Genomic DNA, 18,704 nt, shown 5'->3' on the forward strand with positions numbered 1-18,704 from the left:
TTTCAAATTCAGAATCAGGTTACATTTCTGGTCAATGATTATGCATAAGAAATACATTTTTGTTGACCAAAGCTCTGTAATTTTTAGTGACTAACTATAAGGAAAACATTTACAAAGAAAAGTTTTAGTCACTGTCTATGCAGCTTACACACACTGATGTTCCGCAGAGTCCATTAGACATGTTCGCATTTCATAATGCATTGTTGGTGCTACTTCCCTCAAACAACTAATTCAGGAGCAGTCTACACACAAGAGGAGTGGCCAGAATTGGAATAAAGCCAGTCTTCCCAACAGGCCACTCACATGTGCATCTGTATGCATGGCCTGGATGTCTCCTCTTGATAGAAGATGAATAGTGCCAACCCTGGCAAGTAGGGAGGTAGATTAAGACTTGAATTCCAGATTTTGGTATTTTTCTTAGGATACAGAAAGATTAGGACAGTTAAGAGAAATGCAGAGACACACATGAAAAAGGGTGATACCAATGTAAGTGCAGTTGAGGATCTGGTGTCAGATATAGCTGCCTAGATAACTGACATCCCTTACGGAAATATGCTTCACCCAGGTCTGCCTTGTCTTATGAGTCCAGACTTATATTTATGGAAAGACCAATACATTATTGACCATTTGTCAGTTATGTTGAAATTGGCTTATGTAGATCCCTCTGATAAGTGCTGCTGGGTCACAGCAAAAAAGAAAGTGGAATGAGAAATGTATAACTAAAGGAAAAAACAAGAACAAAACAAATCCATACACCTGCAAAGATCGGGCTTTCTTTTAACTCTGGTTTTGGCAACGTATTGGTGAGTAGCTGGAGTCACGGCTTCTTTGGCTATGAGAATCTCTGGGTCCATGGGGAATAGCTGTTTATGCCCCCAGAGAAGAATTTCATGAGGTCAGGTGAGTACCTGGATAGTGCTTGCAGCAGAGAGCCACTGGTCACAATGCTGACAATGATGGCCTCATGTCTAGCTTGGTAGAAAAGCAGCAACTCACGTCAAGGAAAAGGTCAGAGAGAATTGGCGTATGATCTGGGTAGGTGAGCACGCAAGAGGGAACCTGTCCCAATACAAGCGGGGCTACAAGTCCTTGAGCTGAGGGTGTCAGGGAATCAAGTAGTGCCAAGCACATGTTGAATTCATTAGTGGCAGGGACCCACAGTGGGGGAAATCCCAGATAGCTATGGTACTGGAAACTGTAGTCCCTGTAATTTGGTGGGTTATCATCATCCTAGAATTTGCTACTAGCCTAGAGAACGCCAGCTTTGTAATTGGTACACAGTACCACATTGGCCTGAGAAAGGAGGTAGTTAAGGGCCGAAAGAGGCACAAGTAGTAACCAGGTTAAAGCCTGGGTGAAGGAAGTTGAAATTGACATATGGTCCATGGTAATGTTCTTTATTAAAATATGAGTATTAAATTAAGTATAAACCCAGTCAGGATGCTGTTGATTCTCCACTCCAGCCATGATGCCGATATTGGATCTGTAAATCACCCAGGGTCTCTGGGGAGGGGACTATCTGCTGCAATGAACGAGCCCAAGGTGTACTGGAAGTCAATCTAGGAAGGCCTAAAAAGAAGTTTAGCAGAAGCATACACAGAGGTTCTTTGAGGGACCAAAATGCAGGCCAGGAAGAGACTTTAAATGAGCATCCCTAAAGCAGCAGGGAGCAAGCCCTGTTACTTAGTCAGAATGGACTATATCCTGGAGGAAGCCGCTGTTATGGCAGTCCCTGGGAAGTCACAACATTTTCTAGGACAAAAGTCAAACTGGAACCAAGTAGTAGATACCAAAGGATACTGAACATAGAGGAGTTAAAAAAAGATCAGCTTTAGACAATGAAAACATGAGGGTAATCTGCCACATAAATTCTCATCACAAAAGTTATACCTCAACGGGGTTGGTAGAGCCACTCGGGGACATTGCAAACATTTTAGGAAGCTTTTTTCCTTTGGTCACAATGACTAGAAAATGCTACTGAGATTCAGTGAGAAAGGTCAGGGGTATAATGCATCTTGCAATCAAATAATGATGCTACAGACTGCACAACTTCCAAGTCATCTCACCAGATATTTACATCAATTAATAAACTCTACCTATATTTTCTGAGCCTAGAGCCCAACTTCTTTTATAAATAAACACAAAATATTGTCATATAGTTTAAGCATACACTGAGTCTTCCAAGAATAACTGTAAATTGAGAGAAGATTGTGTTTGGTTTGACTGGAATGATTCCATGAACTGGTCAGCCTAAATAACAAAAAGAAGTTTCTAAAAGAAAAGATGTTTATTTGGAAATAGGACACTGCAATAGGAATATGCAAACTATGTGCATATTCAGGGAGGTAAAGAAAGAAAAAGAGGTTTAAAGGAAAAAATGAGGAGGATTACATAATTGTTTTAAAATAATTATCTTTGCCTAGAAAGAGCAATCAGGAGGGTGGTGCCAGTCCAAGGTTGGACAGGAGGTTGCCGCGCAGAGGTACTTGTGTATTTTTTGTATAAGATTGCAAATGGCCTTTATTCAAGTCTGTGGTTTTTCTAGAGACTTTTTTGTTATCAGGCACACAAATGTGAGAAGCCTCTCTTCATGACTTTCCCTGGCTCTGTTGTCAGGATTTTCTTTTCTTTTTCTTCTTCTTTTTTTTTTTTAAGACGAAGTCTCACTTTGTCACCCAGGCCGAAGTGCAGTGGCACGATATTGACTCACTGCAATCTCTGCCTCCTGGGTCAAGCAACTCTTCTGCTGCAGCCTCTCCCATAGCTGTAGCTGGGACTACAGGACACACCACAATGCCTGACTAACTTTGTGTTTTTAGTAGGGAAGGGGCTTTACCATGTTGGACAGGCTGATCTTGAACTGCTGACCTCAGCTGATCCACCTACCTGAGAGGCATCACAAACCCAAATGCCTCTAAGTTTCATGAAGGTTACAAAAATGTTGGAACCAGCGTGGAGTATAAGGCAACAGAGAGTGGTGGGCCTGTGAAATTTGAGAAAGGATCTTCTGCCCAAAGTCATTTAACTTCAATTACAAAACCAAGACAAAACAAAACAAAAATAACCGGAGCAGCCAAACAAAATATTTGCAGGCCAGATTTAGTTGTCAGTCTGCAAATTGGGGAAGTTGGTTGGGGTTATTTTGGGCCCTGTCTTTGATTATTCTTTTCAATAACCAGCTGATAGGATACTAAAGTTCACATCTTAACAGAAAACAGAAATCATATGAATACCTGAAGGAGACCTCGTGTTTGAATATGTCAAAGCCGTAACCTGAAGCTTGTTTTATTTGGAGGAAAAGGCAAGTCACATCATAGAAAGAATAAACAACAATGGAGTATAATATAAAAAGAAGGGTTTACACTGGGGGCCATCAGGAATAGTGATGTCATCTCAAAACCACTTGTTTATTAATTATGCTAAGAAATTTCAGGCGTGTCTGCTTGAATTTATTATACTGTACAAGTGAATGTGAATGAAAGAGGGATTCAAAAACGCATTCGTGAGTTAGTTGGTTTCACTCCTCAAATTCTCCCCAGTATTTTGTCATTAAAAGTGCTTTGCATACAAAGACGTGGTGAAATCTCTGAATTTCATAGGTTTCCACTCTGATATCTACTGTCTTAGATGTCCACAATGAATAGGAATGGCTCTCTAAGCCTCTCGTCTGGGATCATCAGCTCACTCTTGAGCTCAGAGCTGCAAACACAAGTAGGAAAAAGGAAGGCAGGCCATTTTCCTTAGAAAATGCCACGGTGGCTGGCCCAGAACTGCTTCCCCTGATTCTACAGGGAGTGGTTTATGGGCTCTTTGGTGCAGTGACTTTCTGAATCTAAGCTGAATTTGGATTTTGTGTTCCCTTGGAAAATCTTCTCTCGTGACTCAGGCATGCACTCTTTTCACTGGAGTTGCAAAGGTAGGAAAATGAAGACCTAAGTTGTTCAGGTTCATTTTGTATATATATATATATATATTCATTTTATTTATACACACACACACACACACACACACACACAAACACATACACACACATACACACACATACACACATACACACACATACACACATACACACACATACACACATACACACACACATACACACACACATACACACACACATACACACATATATATATACTTTAAATTCTGAGATACATGTGCAGAACATGCAGTTGTCATGGTGGTTTGCTGCACCCATCAAGCCATCATCTACATTAAGTATTTCTCCTAATTTTGCAAAGAGGATGAGTTCTTTGCCTGTTTTCTGGAATGAAGTGGAGAGATCATATCTAAAGGGCAAAAAGTCTGAACCCTGTCTCATCACCTACTGGTTCCTTTGATTCATGGTGTAGGTTTCCAGGTCAGCCAGGCAGGCAAGGCCAAGAGTTTACCCAGAGTCCTCAAAGGAAATCTGGCCCCTGGAACAAGACCAGAGAGAGCTGGTGGCTCACTTAGTGGCCAGCCTGGATTGTCACCCATATGCCCCCTGCCAAGCATGGCACATGGATGTGTCTATTTTCAGAAATGCCAGACTTTGCCATAGTCTTTGACTGTCTTTGACTGTCTTTGTATTTACTATAACAACTGTATGCTTTAGATACTGTAACTCACATTCTTCTAGTTGTCTGCAGGTTTTCTTGTCATGCAGATGACTGAGAACATTAACAGCCACCAAGAGCCTAGACAGGAAGAAAAGGAGGGAATTCCATGCCATTTTCTACAGACTCCAACATACCTTTGGACTAAATTATTATAAACCACCACCAATTGTCTCCGATTCATTAGGTTGTCTTTTGCTTCTTCCTGAAAAACAGGAATAACAGAAGAAAAAAAATCTATTACTTATCTATGTATATATTTTATTATAGGTTTTCTGAAGAATATAGAATTACCACAGAGCCTCATAGGACCACTTCAGTTAGGGTTTCTGATATATAAGCTAGCTTTAAGAAGTTTGTAACACATACTATTTTAATTCAGTTGCAGAAATCTTACACAGGGGTGAGAGTTTGGGTGCATGTTCAATTTACTAAAACAAGACTCAACGCTGGCAGGTGTCTTGTTTCTGTTTGTTATAAATATGCTGTTTGTATCAGACCCCACTTACTGATTCTTGCCTTCAAATATAACTTTGGTTAAGATGAAGTATCAAGATTTTGGGGACAAAATTTAAATTTCTTAGAGAGAAGCTCTAAGCTTCCATTAGGGAAGGAAGGAATAGATGTGAAGTTGGGGAAATAAATTCATTAGTTTGGGATTTTGTGGACAGAGATCCTAAGTTGTTAATGAATAGACTCCGTGCTTAAATAGTTACAGTAATTAGCAAGCACTTAGTAAATAGCTGTTGAATGAATTAGTGGTGGGGAAAGTTTACTTTTGAAATTAAAGTATCTCATCAAGCATACTTTTGAGGACAGACTTGGCCAAAACTATGGACCAAATAATTATGGGCCACATCTTTAAAATTGACATAAATTAACTACTTTATTAAATCGGAAAAGAGCAACTTGAAAAATAACACTGGTTTTAAAACCACAAAAAAGATCCCTAGAAAAGAAAACATGGTACACCACGGGTTTCAGTGACCTCTACCCACCTGAAATTATGAAGATCTAAAGCAGAGGCAACCCAAGTATCTCCCCAGAGTAAAGAAGGTACTCTGGGAAGACTGGTGAAGTTTACAAGCACGGCAAATACTTTCTGAGATAGATGCTTATGGCAGCTCCATTTAATGAATAACTATTTTGCAGTAGACAAACATGTTTACCAGCACAGCATCACTTTGGGAAAATCCCCCTTCCCATTTTTTATCTACATGACTCAGGCATGCACTCTTTTCACTGGAGTTGTGAAGGTGGCAAAATGAAGACCTAAGTTGTTCAGGTTCTCTTTCTATATATACACTTTAAATTCTGAGATACATGTGCAGAACATGCAGGTTTGTTACATAGGTATACACGTGCCATGGTGGTTTCCTGCACCCATCAACCCGTCATCTACATTAGGTATTTCTCCTAATGCTATCCCTTCCCTACCCCCCCATCCCCTGATAGGCCCGGCGTGTGATGTTCCCCTCCCTGTGTCCATGTGTTCTCCTTGTTCAACTCCCACTTATGAGTGAGAACATGCAGTGTTTGGTTTTCTGTTCTTGTTGTAGTTTGCTGAGAATGATGGTTTCCAGCTTCATCCATGTCCCTGCAAAGGACGTGAACTCATCCGTTTTTATGGCTGCACTTTTATCACCAAGCGGTAAGAGTCTTTCAGAGAATAAAAATCGTGAAAAGAAATTCAGAGATGACAGATGAATATAGAACATTTTCTGGTCATATTGTGAGAGTATCTGTATTCAGCTATACCTGAAACCATTATCATACTTTTCATTTAATGAAAAACTTTTAAAAAATCTATTTTTGGCATATTTCTCTCTATGCTTTTCCTCAGTCTTTACCCAGCAATGCAATATTTTCTTTTTAAAAATTATTATTTTAAAATATTAAAAATATTTGAACTTTACTAGTAAATGATCCATGTCTTCATTAAGTATCCCTAATCTACTTTGTGAGTATCTTTTCCCAAGTAGGAAACTATTTGAGACTTTATCATCTGAACATATTTTTTTTAAATGTCGAACAGTTCAAAATACTTTAATAGAAACGAGTTGATAGCTTCGTCCAGCTCATTTTCAAAAAGCAGAAGAGTTGTTGGGAGGAATAAAAAGATCAACTTCCAGGTATGAACAAGGTCACTGAAGTAAAAGAAAGGACACCAGCATTAAAACCTCCGTTTGTCTTGTAGTCACCTCTGGACGTCTAGCCCCTTCTACACAGAGAGTCGGGTTAGGGGACTGAAACCGCCACTTACATCTTCCTGCATCCATAATCCCAGCATTTATTACTCTCTGATTGAAAAGTCACCGAATGCCAGTTCACCAGGCCCTTGAGAGAGACTCAGATCTTCCTTCGTCATGCTCCCATCTCAGGCTCCCAGGGATGGGACTTCTGCTGTTGACACTGGAACCCCAGTCTTTCCTCCCTTGCTGCTCCAGCTTCCTTTGGAGATTTTAATAATCCTTTCAAGCTTGGCTGGTTTATGGTCATTGCATTTGGCCACCAGAATTGGGAGCTAGCGGGATCTATCTGTTCCTTGTAGCGATTGTTCTTATTTATCCCCAAAGGCCTGCCAGTTGAATTCAGGGTTTAGTAGACAAATTCAACTGATTTGACTTGCTCAAAAAAGTTGACCTCAAAGAGCCAGCAGCCTCCTGCTGTACACTATTGTATCTAAACCTGACATCCTCTGGTTCCCCTTCTCTCCTAGGGAATCTTGGAAGTCATCCCCAGTTGTAGACAAAGTGATGAGGTCATTACACCAATAACATTTATGGAGTAAATTTCAGTGGGCTCTAGATTAATTTTCTAGACAAAGGCACTGAGATATAATAGGAGCAAGGCAGCCACACTGAGTAGAAGGTGTAGCACATCCCAACACAGCTGTTCCTGGTCCCCAAAACTCCTAAGCAATCAGAATACTCCAGTGCGGGGAACGATCCAAGATGGCCGATCGATAACAGCTCGGGATTGCAGCTCTCAGTCAAAGCGCAGAGAACTAGAGGACGCCACACTTTCAGACAAATTCTGGTCGCGCACGGAGCAGAAGATCCCCAGTGGAGGAACCACATAGGTCGCCAGCGCAACTCTTGTGGCCGGCGCAGCGGTTTCCCCGGCACCTTGGCGCAGCAGCTCTCGGAGCAGAGTAAACAGGGCCGACTCCCCTTCTGACCGAGGTTTGGAGGACCCACACGGGTCCCCAGCACGACTCCTGAGACCGGCACAGCGGCTATGACGGCACCTCAGTGCGGCAGCTCTCGGTGCAGAGTAAACGAGACTGGTTCCCCTTCTGACCGAGGTTTGGAGCCTGGGGAAGGCAGAGTCACCCATTACAGACACAAGAAGGAAGCCAGACAGGAGAATCCTGGGCAGAAAAGCACCATCAGTCTTAAGGCTGCCGTTCTGGCCCTGGAAACTAACAACTTGAACGTCCAATCAGGAGACCTAATCTGAAAGTTGGTAATTTCAAAGACAACAGGAGGATAAATTTACAATGATGGGAAGAAACCAGCATAAAAAGGCTGAGAATACTCAAAATCAGAACACCTCTCCCTCTAAAGATGATCACAGTTCCTCATCAACAATGGAACAAGGCTTGACGGAGAACAAGCACATCCCAATGACAGAATCATTCTTCAAGGAATGGATAGTAAGAAACTTCTGTGAGTTAAAAGAACATGTTGTAGCCCAACGTAAAGAAACTAGGAACTTTGAAAAAAGGTTTGAAAAAATCCTATTGAGAATAGACAACTTAGAGAGGAATATAAGTGAATTAATGGAACTGAAGAATACAATACAGGAACTTCAAGAAGTATGCACAGGTTTAAACACTCGAATGTTCAAGGAGAAGAAAGGATATCAGAGGTCAAAGTCCAACTTAATGAAAGAAAACAAGAAGACAAGATTAGAGATAAAAGGATAAAAAGGAATGAGCAAAGTCTCCAAGAAATGTGGGACTATGTGAAAAGACCAAATTTACGTTTGATAGCTGTACCTGAATGCGATGGAGAGAATGAATCCAAGCTGGAAAATACCCTTCAGGATATTATTCAGGAAAGTTTTCCTGAACTAGCAAAGTAGGTCAATATTCAACCCCAGGTAATACAGAGAACACCACAAAGATATTCCTCAAGAAGAGCAATCCCAAGGCACATAATCATTAGATTCACCAGGGTTGAAATGAAGGAGAAAATACTAAGGGCAGCCAGAGTGAAAGGTCAGGTTACCCACAAAGGCAAGCCTATCAGACTCACAGCAGATCTCTCAGCAGAAACTCTACAAGCCAGAAAAGAGTGAGGGCCAATATTCAACATCCTCAAAGAACAGAACCTTCAGCCCAGAATTTCATATCCAGCCAAACTAAGCTTCACAACTGAAGGAAAAATAAAATCTTTTATGAACAAGCAAGTACTCAGAGATTTTATTACCACCAGGTCTGCTTTACAAGAGCTTCTGAAAGAAGCATTACACACAGAAAGAAACAACCAGTATTAGCCTTACTAAAAATATACCAAAAAGTAAAGAGCACCAACATAAAGAAGAATTTTCATCAACGAATGGATCAAACAGCCAGTTAACATCAAATGGCAGTAACCCTAAATTTAAATCGACTAAATCCCCCAATCAAAAGACACAGCCAAAACCCAACGGCATGTTACATCCAGACCTGTTTCACATGCAAGGATACACAAAGACTCAAAACAAAGGGATGGAGAAAGATTTACCAACCAAATGGAGAGCAAAAATAAATAAATAAAAAGCAGGAGTTGCAATTCTCATAGCGTATAAAATAGATTTTAAAGCAACAAAGATATAGTGGTAAAAGGATCAATACAACAACAAGAGCTAACGATCCTAACACCCAGATACATAGAGACCTAGATTCAATGAGACAGAAAATTAATAAGGATATCAAGGACTTGAACTCAGATCCGGAACAAGTAAACTTAATAAATATTTATAGAGCTCTCCACTTCAAATACATAAAATATACATTCTTGTCAATACCACAACACACCTACTCATAGGTTTAAATGAAACATTGATTGGTCATTATTAATACCCATTTTTTTTTCAGAATAAAGCAATATTTCCATTCACCCTCCCTCTCTCTCTTCCTCTTTCTTTCTCTCCTTTACTCATTTTTTTTTCTTTCCTTCTCTCAAAAAATCAACTTGTAAACCTCTAGATCCAGGTCAGCAATGTCTCTCTCATTGCTTGAATTCCTTCCTTCCTTCCCTCCCTCCCTCCCTCCCCCCTTCCTCCCTTCCTTCCTTCCTTCATCCCTTCCTTCCTCCCTCCCTTCCTCCTTCCCTGCCTTCCTGCCTTCCTCCCTTCCTCCCTTCCTCCTTCCCTCTCCAAAAAAAAAGAATACTCCAGTGAATGGTGGAGTCCAGCCAGAACTGAGAAGCTTTATTTTGCAGTGTCAGCTGTTCTCATAGGCAGCAAATGATTTCTGGTTTCTCTGGCATGTTTCCAATATACATTGATATATTTGCCTATTCATGTCACAGTACCACACTATCTTAATTGCTGTAGCTTTAAATAAGTTTTGATATCTGCTAAATAAGTCTTTATCTTGCATTTCTTCTTTAAGGAGATCTTGGCTATCTTAATTCTTTTGAATTTGTTTACATATTTTAGAATTAGTATGTCAAAATACAAAAGATATAAGCCTATACGAGTTTTAATTGCATCATTTCGTGGAGAATTAATATAAGACAGAGTATTCTAATCCATCATATTTTATTACACACAATTTAGGTTCAAGTTTTCTTTAATTTCTCTCAGTGTTTGTGGCTTTCTGGATAGAGGCCTAGCACAACTTTAGTTAGATTCATTCCTAGGCATATGACATTGTGATGTTATCAGAAAAGCATTTGTTAAATTTTATTTTCTAACTATTTTCAATAAAGGGAAATGAACTGGCCTTTAAATAATTTTGTACACAGCAATCTTGCAGAACACTCTTTCTAATTCCTATGAATTACCCCGGAATTAGTTTAATTTTTACATGTAATCATATCCACCGCAAGTACTAGAAGTTTATTTTTCTTTAGTTCCAAATTTCCTTTAGCATCTTTTTTGTTGGCTTATTATATTGACTATTTAACTATGAACTCGAGCAAAATTCTGCTTAAAAAAGATAACATCTTTGCCTTTTTTCCAATTTCAAAGGGAATAATTTCATTTTTATCACGAAGTACGACATTTACTGATGTCCTGTTGTTTTGGGTTTGGTGTAGATTTTCTTTTTCAGATGATCAAGGTTCTGTTCTCACCTAGTTTGCTAAGAATATGTGTTTTTCTTAAATCATGAATGTTGAATTTCATCATATACATTTTCTTCGTCTGTCAAGATTATCATGATTTTGTTCTTCAGTCTAATTTGTCACATATGAAGAGTGAGATGCCATACAAGTGCTGAGAGGAAAAAAAAAGTTCTGAGGAGGGCAGGAGCTCGAGTTTACCAAGGAGACAGTCACGCTGTTTATATGAACAGCAGTTACAAATAAGTACATGCAGACCAAAGCCGTAAGTTACACAGTGCTCGCAAACAAACAGTTGGATACAGATGGAGAGAGGAAGAGGTAACAAAAGGAAAAGCAATGGCATTTTAAAATATCTGCTAGAGCCTCAGCATTACTGCAACCCGCTAAGCACTTACTGCATGTATTAACTGACTTATCCTCAAAACAAACCTATTATTTCCACTTAAGAGAGAGGAAGCTGAAGCTCATAGTGGTTAAATAACATGCCCAATGTTGCCCAGTGAAGTGCTGATGATGGAATTCCAACTGAATCCAAACCCCAACTCTCAAGTTTCTTTTGGAGAAGGCAACAAAACAGTGGGTAAGGATTTGCACAGGGTTTAGTTTTGATAAGCAATGCTTTCTGAAGTGATATTCTTATAGGTGGAAATATTAACAGATAAGCAACTGTACTCTGAACTATTTCACAGAGACTATTTGTGTGTAGTTTATTTATAAAGTCTGAAATTCTTTTATTCTGGGCACTGTCACATAAGTTTCTCTAAGTGAAAGAACTTTATTGTGTGTGTTAGGGACTGTGCGCAGAGAAAACGATTGAATGCTTTTCTGTCTTGCGGTAAAATCAATTCTTCGATTCCCCTCATTCCTTCCTACATGAAAACTGATCATTCCCATAATACCTCCTAAAACAGTGCCTGTCACTGTTGACACTGCTAACCGCTTCAGCACTTTGATGATCCTCCGTGACAACATCACGTTCCTTAATCTTTCTTCTGTTCTCCTATTCCTTCTGGCTGCTTCATGGGCTTCTCCGTTTATCTTTAAAATGTCGATGTGCATATTCACTTTCTGGAAATACCGTATTTTGGGATCTCGTATCCTAACTACTTAGCAACTCAACCCGGGAAATAAAAGTGATGTGATTTCTATGTCATTAGAAAAAATTGGTGACATTATCAGAATATTTTTATATTCTTTGTTACATAGAATTTCAACATTATGTGAAATATAGAGATGAAAACTACAAACAGAAAAAGTTAAAATATCATGAAAACATTGTATATGCATTTAGGGATAATTAAATATTATGTCAAAGCAGGAAAACATGTCAGGAAAGAACGAGCAGTAAACCAAGAAGGTTGTTAACTCTGAGGAGGAAGAAAGAAAATAGGATCAGTGGAGTGGCATTCAGGGCTCTAAAATTCAGGCCGAAAGGCTTTTACGAAAATAGGGCAACGCTTTATGTGAAGAATTTGCATATGTTCTTCTCTACTCCTTCCTATGTGTTTGAAATAGTTCATCCCTTAAAGAGGAAAAAATAAAAGTCAGTATGCGGTCTAGAGTTTTGACAACTCTGAAGTTGGTGAATGTATGACTTTAGCATTCTCATTTTAGGATTCTGTTTCTTTCTTTATAAGATTATTTTTCATTCTAAAGTTCTTGGGATGCTTTTATGGTCTTATGTTACACTGGTTTCCTAATTTCCAACATATGAAACTTTAAAAGGTTTGCTTAGGCAATGCCTTCAGATTCGTTGTTTCAGAAGGGAACTTCAAGCACTGTCTTATTGCACTGAAAGCGGTGCCCTCACTTGAATTTAGGCTCTTCTGTTAACTGAATAAATGAATGCAAAATCAGCTTCTTAAATTACCATCATAGATCTAAAAATAGGATGTGTTATGCCATGCTCAGATTGGGTTGACAATGAAATGAGGTATGTAGGTAATTTAAAAAGAGTCACAATGCAAGCAAATGCAAAGGAGAACTTTATTTCTAAGGTTATGTCCTGCAGGTGGAAAGCAAGCCTCCAACCTATAATGTAAGTCCACATTTCAAATGAGAGAAAGAAGCAAGTATTTCTACTAAATGGAAAGGTGGAACATATATATACAACAGGATATTGTGAAATATTATGAATATTCATGAAGGGCATGAAACTTATGCATATTATGTGTATGAGACGTATGGCGACAAATGACCCATGTTTGCTTTGGGATGGAGATTTACCATTCTAATGCATTATAATTAGGTCCCACATGGTAAAAGGTGAAATGTAGGGAAACATCCAGGAACTGTGTCCTCTGGAGACCAGTTGAAACCAGTCTGCAGCTGGCAGTCATTTATCAAGAAGGGAGGTGGAGGCAAATGGGAGATGGCTAGCCTTTGTCCTGCCATGACCAGGAACTTAGCGTTTTGGGATCTTTCAGCCAGAGGAGCATCTGTTAGTCTGTGGAAGAGATTTAGGACATTTATTTCAGTCCTCACAAGCTAAAGAAGTTTTCTCACTTCTCTTGGAAAACCATATTTCCATTCAACTCACCAGAGATCAGGATCTCCCCCTACCATTTAATCCTAAGCTAAAATTTCAGAAAATGTTTCCCAAATGACTTAGCTGATCATGACCACTCTATTTCAAAATAGCCCTTGAATTGGACAAAATCAAATTTGGGCTTCAGAACTCTTCCTGACTTGAGACCTCCAGCCCCACCCACGGCAGTTAGAGCAAGGGGCTGGAGAAGAACTCTTCCCCACCACCAACCTCCACCAGAATCACCTATGGTGATCAATTCCTTCAAAGATATTCTCCAAAAGTGAAAGATGGTGTGATAAAGCTTGGCTTTGAAGAGTTCCTATAGGCCCTAAAATCTGAGGAACTGAAAAAGTCATGGTTTGGTCTCCTGAGACCTGAGCAGGGGCCAGGCCCCCTCCTTATGTTAATCAGAACTTGATTTTCACACGGTCCTAAAGAAGGAACTGGTAGAACTCGTAATTGTCCACATGAAGAGAATTATTGAGGAAATTCAGGCTGATACACAGGAGGATGACGGGAAAGAGAGAGGCTATGGCTTGGGAGCAGGAATAAAGTCTTTGTTTTCTCTTTGTTCTCCCTTTCATTTCACCCTCCACTTCTTAGATTCTCTAAACGCTAAAATATTGAATCTATTGAAATCTTGGAAGGCCGTGGCAGTGGTTCTTGGGAAGCTGAAGAGAAGAGACACTGTCTTAATTCCTTTAACTTGTGTCAGAAATAATGAAAAACAAAAGAACTGACTTTAGTGACACAGAGGTAGAGGCCAGAATGCTTGGGTATGTCAGGATGAGGCCCTGGGCCCAGGGCTAAAGTAGATGATGCTTACCTAATGGAAGGAAATTCAATATTTGAAAGCATCTTCTTCCAATTTGGAAGAAATCGAATTTCGAACATACAAGATTTGACTGAATGTAAAATAGTTGTCTGTCCCCAGGAGATTTCTACTAGGGAGGTTTTGCCTGAACTTGAAATGAAAGGTTACTTTTCTCAGGTTCTTGCTGGAGGGTCTCTAGATCTCAACATGCAGGGTAAGCTGTGTGAAAAAGGCCAAAGATAGTCCATGTTATGATCTACCTGGGATTCTATGGCGGAAATGTAAGCTAGGAACAGAAATGAAGATTCAGCACCAATGTCAGTCAGCCGGCCCGAAAAATGGCAAAGAAATTAATAACTTCTAAAAAGAACACTGTCAACACAGACTTTGAGAGTAAAAAGTACTAGGTCCTGATGGAATCAAGGTAGAGTTTATGATATTAATATTATCCTACAAGGGGATTCAGTGAAAAACCAGACCACCGTTTCCCCATAAGGAAAGCTAGGCCTGGGATGGGGAGGGCACACGACCCGGGAGGAACTCAGTGGACCCCCATGCAAGGGAGCCACCCCTGAAGGGACCAGATGCAAAGGACTCAGGAGCTGGCCCAGCCTCTGCCAGAGAGATGGCAGTCCATTCTAAGCTGAGCCAATGATTGCAGGGTCCACTACCTTTAAGACAGCTCTGTACACATCTCTTGAAGAGGACTTAGATCGCTCTCCTGGTTATCATTCAAAAATAAACGCCCACCTATCACTTGTGATTATTCAGCAGGAATAACTGTCTGTGAACCAAGACAGTCCTATTCCCAGTGTCCTCAATCGGAACTTCCCTCTCTTCAGTGGGCCAAGACGTAAGCCGTTCTTAAAAAGATGTTGTGGCCTTGACATTGAGAAAGGCAGTGGAGTCTGGAAAGGAAAGCTTCTGCCCCTGCAAGTGAGGACTGAGAAGAATGAGCCCTGGGTATCCACCTGGGTCGGGAAAGGGCCAGAACTCAATCCTGGCGCCACGTGGGGTCTGTCGTCCTGCCTTCAGACCCCCCACCCCTCACGTCGCTGTTTGACTCAACCTCATGGTACTTCTAAGGGCTTCGTTCTCTGGACTGTCTCTCCATAATGGTTAACTCCATTGAGGGAGAATAAACTGAGAATTTCCTCTCCCTTGAAAGACTAGTACTGTGTGTTTTTAATGATTTCTTGGGAGTCTATAACTTTCTTAATAAAACTCAATAGCAAAATATATACATTTACTTACAAAAATATATATGTATATTGTAGATATATAAAATATATCTATTCTATTACTGAGTGCACATATATATGTATGTATAATATATGTATATATGTATGTGTCTATATATATGTGTGTATATATATGTGTGTATATATATATATATATATATGTATGTATATATAGTCAAACCCAGCTAATTGTACCTTTAAGAAATCCAATAGGATAACTGTGAATGCAGCCTGATTCCATTTTTTTAAAAAGATGAGTACTTCTTTTTAAAAGTTACCCTAGAAATAATTACCTCTGCCGGTTCCCTTCTTTGGCTTCACTTTCAGGTGCCCACACCCCGCCAGCTGTTAGACAGCGTGGTGCTGACAGGTGGTGTCTGACTCTGGCTGGCCTTCTTGATTTTGCCTTGCCTTCTCTCCCAACATACTCCTGGCAGGCTCCTCTTCTTAAGTGACTGGTATTTTGTGGCCAGTGCATCAGGATAATTTTAGCAAAGGCAGAAAGGAAAAAAGTTGTGCAATTCTTTTATTCTTTCTAATCTTGTGCAATTCTTTTATTCTTTCTAATCTCTCCCCCTGGAGAAATGAATCTGGGAAAAGAAAGGGGAGGTCCAATAGGAGAGGCCAGCAGAGATTGTTGTAATTCTGAGAAAAAAAGAGGATTATACAGACAGCAGGTCTGAGCTGAGTAGTTGACCCCCAAGGGAGCCACCATGAGGGGCTCACAGCTCTCTCCCTGGGATTGCTCCCCATTTCACCCATGCTAGTTATGGTGGATGATGGAATTGAAGGGATCCACTTAGGAGCTCTGGGGCCCTGATAGATCCTATTCCATAACAGGACGCTGCATCAGCCCAGACCTGAAATGCCTGGACAGATTAATAGCCTCTTTTCACTTCTTTGGCAGGGAGGGGGACGGTGATCCATAAGTATTTTTGGTTGCTTGATTACTTCTGATTTCGAGTAAGTTATTATAAACTTTCTGGCTCACACACAAGTTGACTACTGTATCCTTTGGACCAATACCTTTATCAGAATAACAGCTAAATATATTGTTAGTCTCATCTCTACAGTCATTCCTGTCTTCAAAGAAGGTATCATGTCTAATAACATTAATAATAGCAAAATGGATTATGCTTTCACGGGCCAGGAGCTACTGTAAGTCATTTACAAATATTAGCTCATGTAATACTTATAATAACCTTGAGAAAGTTACTATTTAACAGATGAGCAAACTAAGCAGGGACAGGTTGAATAATTTTACAATCTCTCTCCACTTACCAGAAGTGGAGCTGGAAGTCAGACTGAGATAGTTGGTCTCTGCAGCCTAAGTTTTCAATCATTAAATTGTTTGTCTCTAGGCCATCATGAATGCCTAACACAAGAGTTAAGTAAAAGTGCTTGAGAAAAGTCTGAGTAAACCATTCTGAGGATATTAAGACTGGGATCTGTAGCAGGTGCTTTAACATAATAAAGTATTTTCTTTGGTATATTGTCAACCTATATTGGAATACTGAACCTTCAAGAGTTAGCCCCTAACCCCTTGGGTAGGGCTGGGGTTGAAAGCCATCTTCTGATTCCACATCTAGGGCTCTGCCTACTATTCTGCCAAGTGATCCTTCTCTCGGGCTTTCTTGGAAGAGTCATCCAGGCGACTGCAGGGTCCCTTGGTCTTCCTGTGGCTCAGGCCGGCTTTCTGATGCCCTCACACAGCAGATTGGCCAAAGGCCTAATTCTGGCTCCTTTTGCACAAAAAGGGATAAGTGTAGAAGGAGGCCTAGGGCACCAGGAGACCACAGTGTTCAAGAGTCCTCACTGTGGCCTAACTAAGCCTCATCCAATGGCTTGACTTCAAATCAAAAGTGAGAAAGTCTAGGTTCTGTTCCTTCCCTATCAGTAATCCTGTGCTCTTCAATCATTCTTCTGAGTAAAAGTGGACAGAGAAAACCCAAGGCCGGCTCCTCAGCCTCCAATCCCATTTTCCAACTCTGCCTTGCGAGTCCCTCAGGAAGGCTTGATTAATTTGTTGATTAGAAGGCAATAATTAGTTTGTTAATTATTGAAGGTTAATTAGCTGTTCATTGCAAATGACCCGTTTTGCCTTGTGGCTTCAATGACAAACAAAAGTCACAATGCCTCAAATTACGATACAACTTTTTAAAAATGTGGTAAATGTAATGGCACATTTGAGGGTCTTCAGATAAATCAGGGAGACTCTTGGTTTACAGATAAAGGCACAAGAATTTTGCTTTATGGATAAAGGCACAGACGGATGGTTCACAAGTAATACGCCAACACTTTTTGTGATTTTTGTCAAGTCACATCACTTGACGACTCCCCCTTTGTCAGCGAAACTGAAACTTACCGTGTGCCCGTTGCATGGGTTTAAGGAGATGACGTAATGCACTTCATTGGCATTTTTTACCCTTTCTTAGAAGCATAGATTTCCCCCTCCCCCTCTACACTGTTTATTCTTAATTGTCTTTCGTAAAATACTTTTATTTCTTTTTTTCATCCTGTTCTCCCTAGGAAACAAGAAAAGGTCAATTCACCATCTTTGTAAAAAAGAGAAAAAATAACTGGGAGATTTTACGAGGTGGCTTTCTAATCCAGGCACAGGACTCCAGTCTGAGTCTTTGTTTAGAAAAGTTTTTCACAAGATGTTTTTCCACAAACAGCACTTTGGTGACTTTACAGGCTTCTGTGGGGAGACAGTCATCTGTGGTGGCTCTTCCAGCCAAGGCTTTTTGTTCTTCCCAATGATTTCAGGGAAAGAGACTCGAGTTATAGCTCAGTGTTGTCTTTTATCAGCTCCTTACAGTATATCACATGCAGTCTAGTAATTCAAAGGGGTAAATTCTTTGTTAATTATTGAAGGTTAATTGCAGAAGACCTAGAAAGCATGTAAGTAGAAAAGTTGGTCTCCAAAATCTACCACCACGGGGAGTCCCTGTTGTAATGTTGTGATTTAAGAACACATTACATATTGCACATTACACCTTTCCCAGCCCAGGTGTCCGTCAACAGAAGACTGGATAAAATGTAGTGTTTGTATATGCTGGAGTAGATTTCAGTAATACAAAGGAATGAGCCACCTATACACAAACAATATGGGCAGATCTCGAAAAATAACGCTGAGTGAAAAAAGCTTAACTGTCGAGTGCACATTGTATGGGTTTACTAATATGCAGCTCTAGAGCAGGCAAAACTTACCTATGATAGAAAAAAATGGAAGAG

General features: G+C 40.1%; 1 long non-coding RNA gene across 3 annotated transcripts in view; it reads right to left on the bottom strand.

Annotated features, from left to right (window-relative positions):
* The window catches only part of LOC144578317 (uncharacterized), a 163,152-nt gene that overhangs the window by 61,411 nt on the left and 83,037 nt on the right, over positions 1 to 18,704 (bottom strand). For all 3 annotated transcript variants that reach the window (XR_013523827.1, XR_013523826.1, XR_013523828.1), the window contains exon 4: positions 4,739 to 4,806. This is a non-coding gene — a long non-coding RNA (uncharacterized LOC144578317). The remainder of the gene's footprint in view (positions 1 to 4,738; positions 4,807 to 18,704) is intronic.

The sequence above is a fragment of the Callithrix jacchus genome, chromosome 11 (assembly GCF_049354715.1).
Source record: "Callithrix jacchus isolate 240 chromosome 11, calJac240_pri, whole genome shotgun sequence".
NCBI classification, from domain to species: Eukaryota; Metazoa; Chordata; class Mammalia; order Primates; family Cebidae; genus Callithrix; species Callithrix jacchus.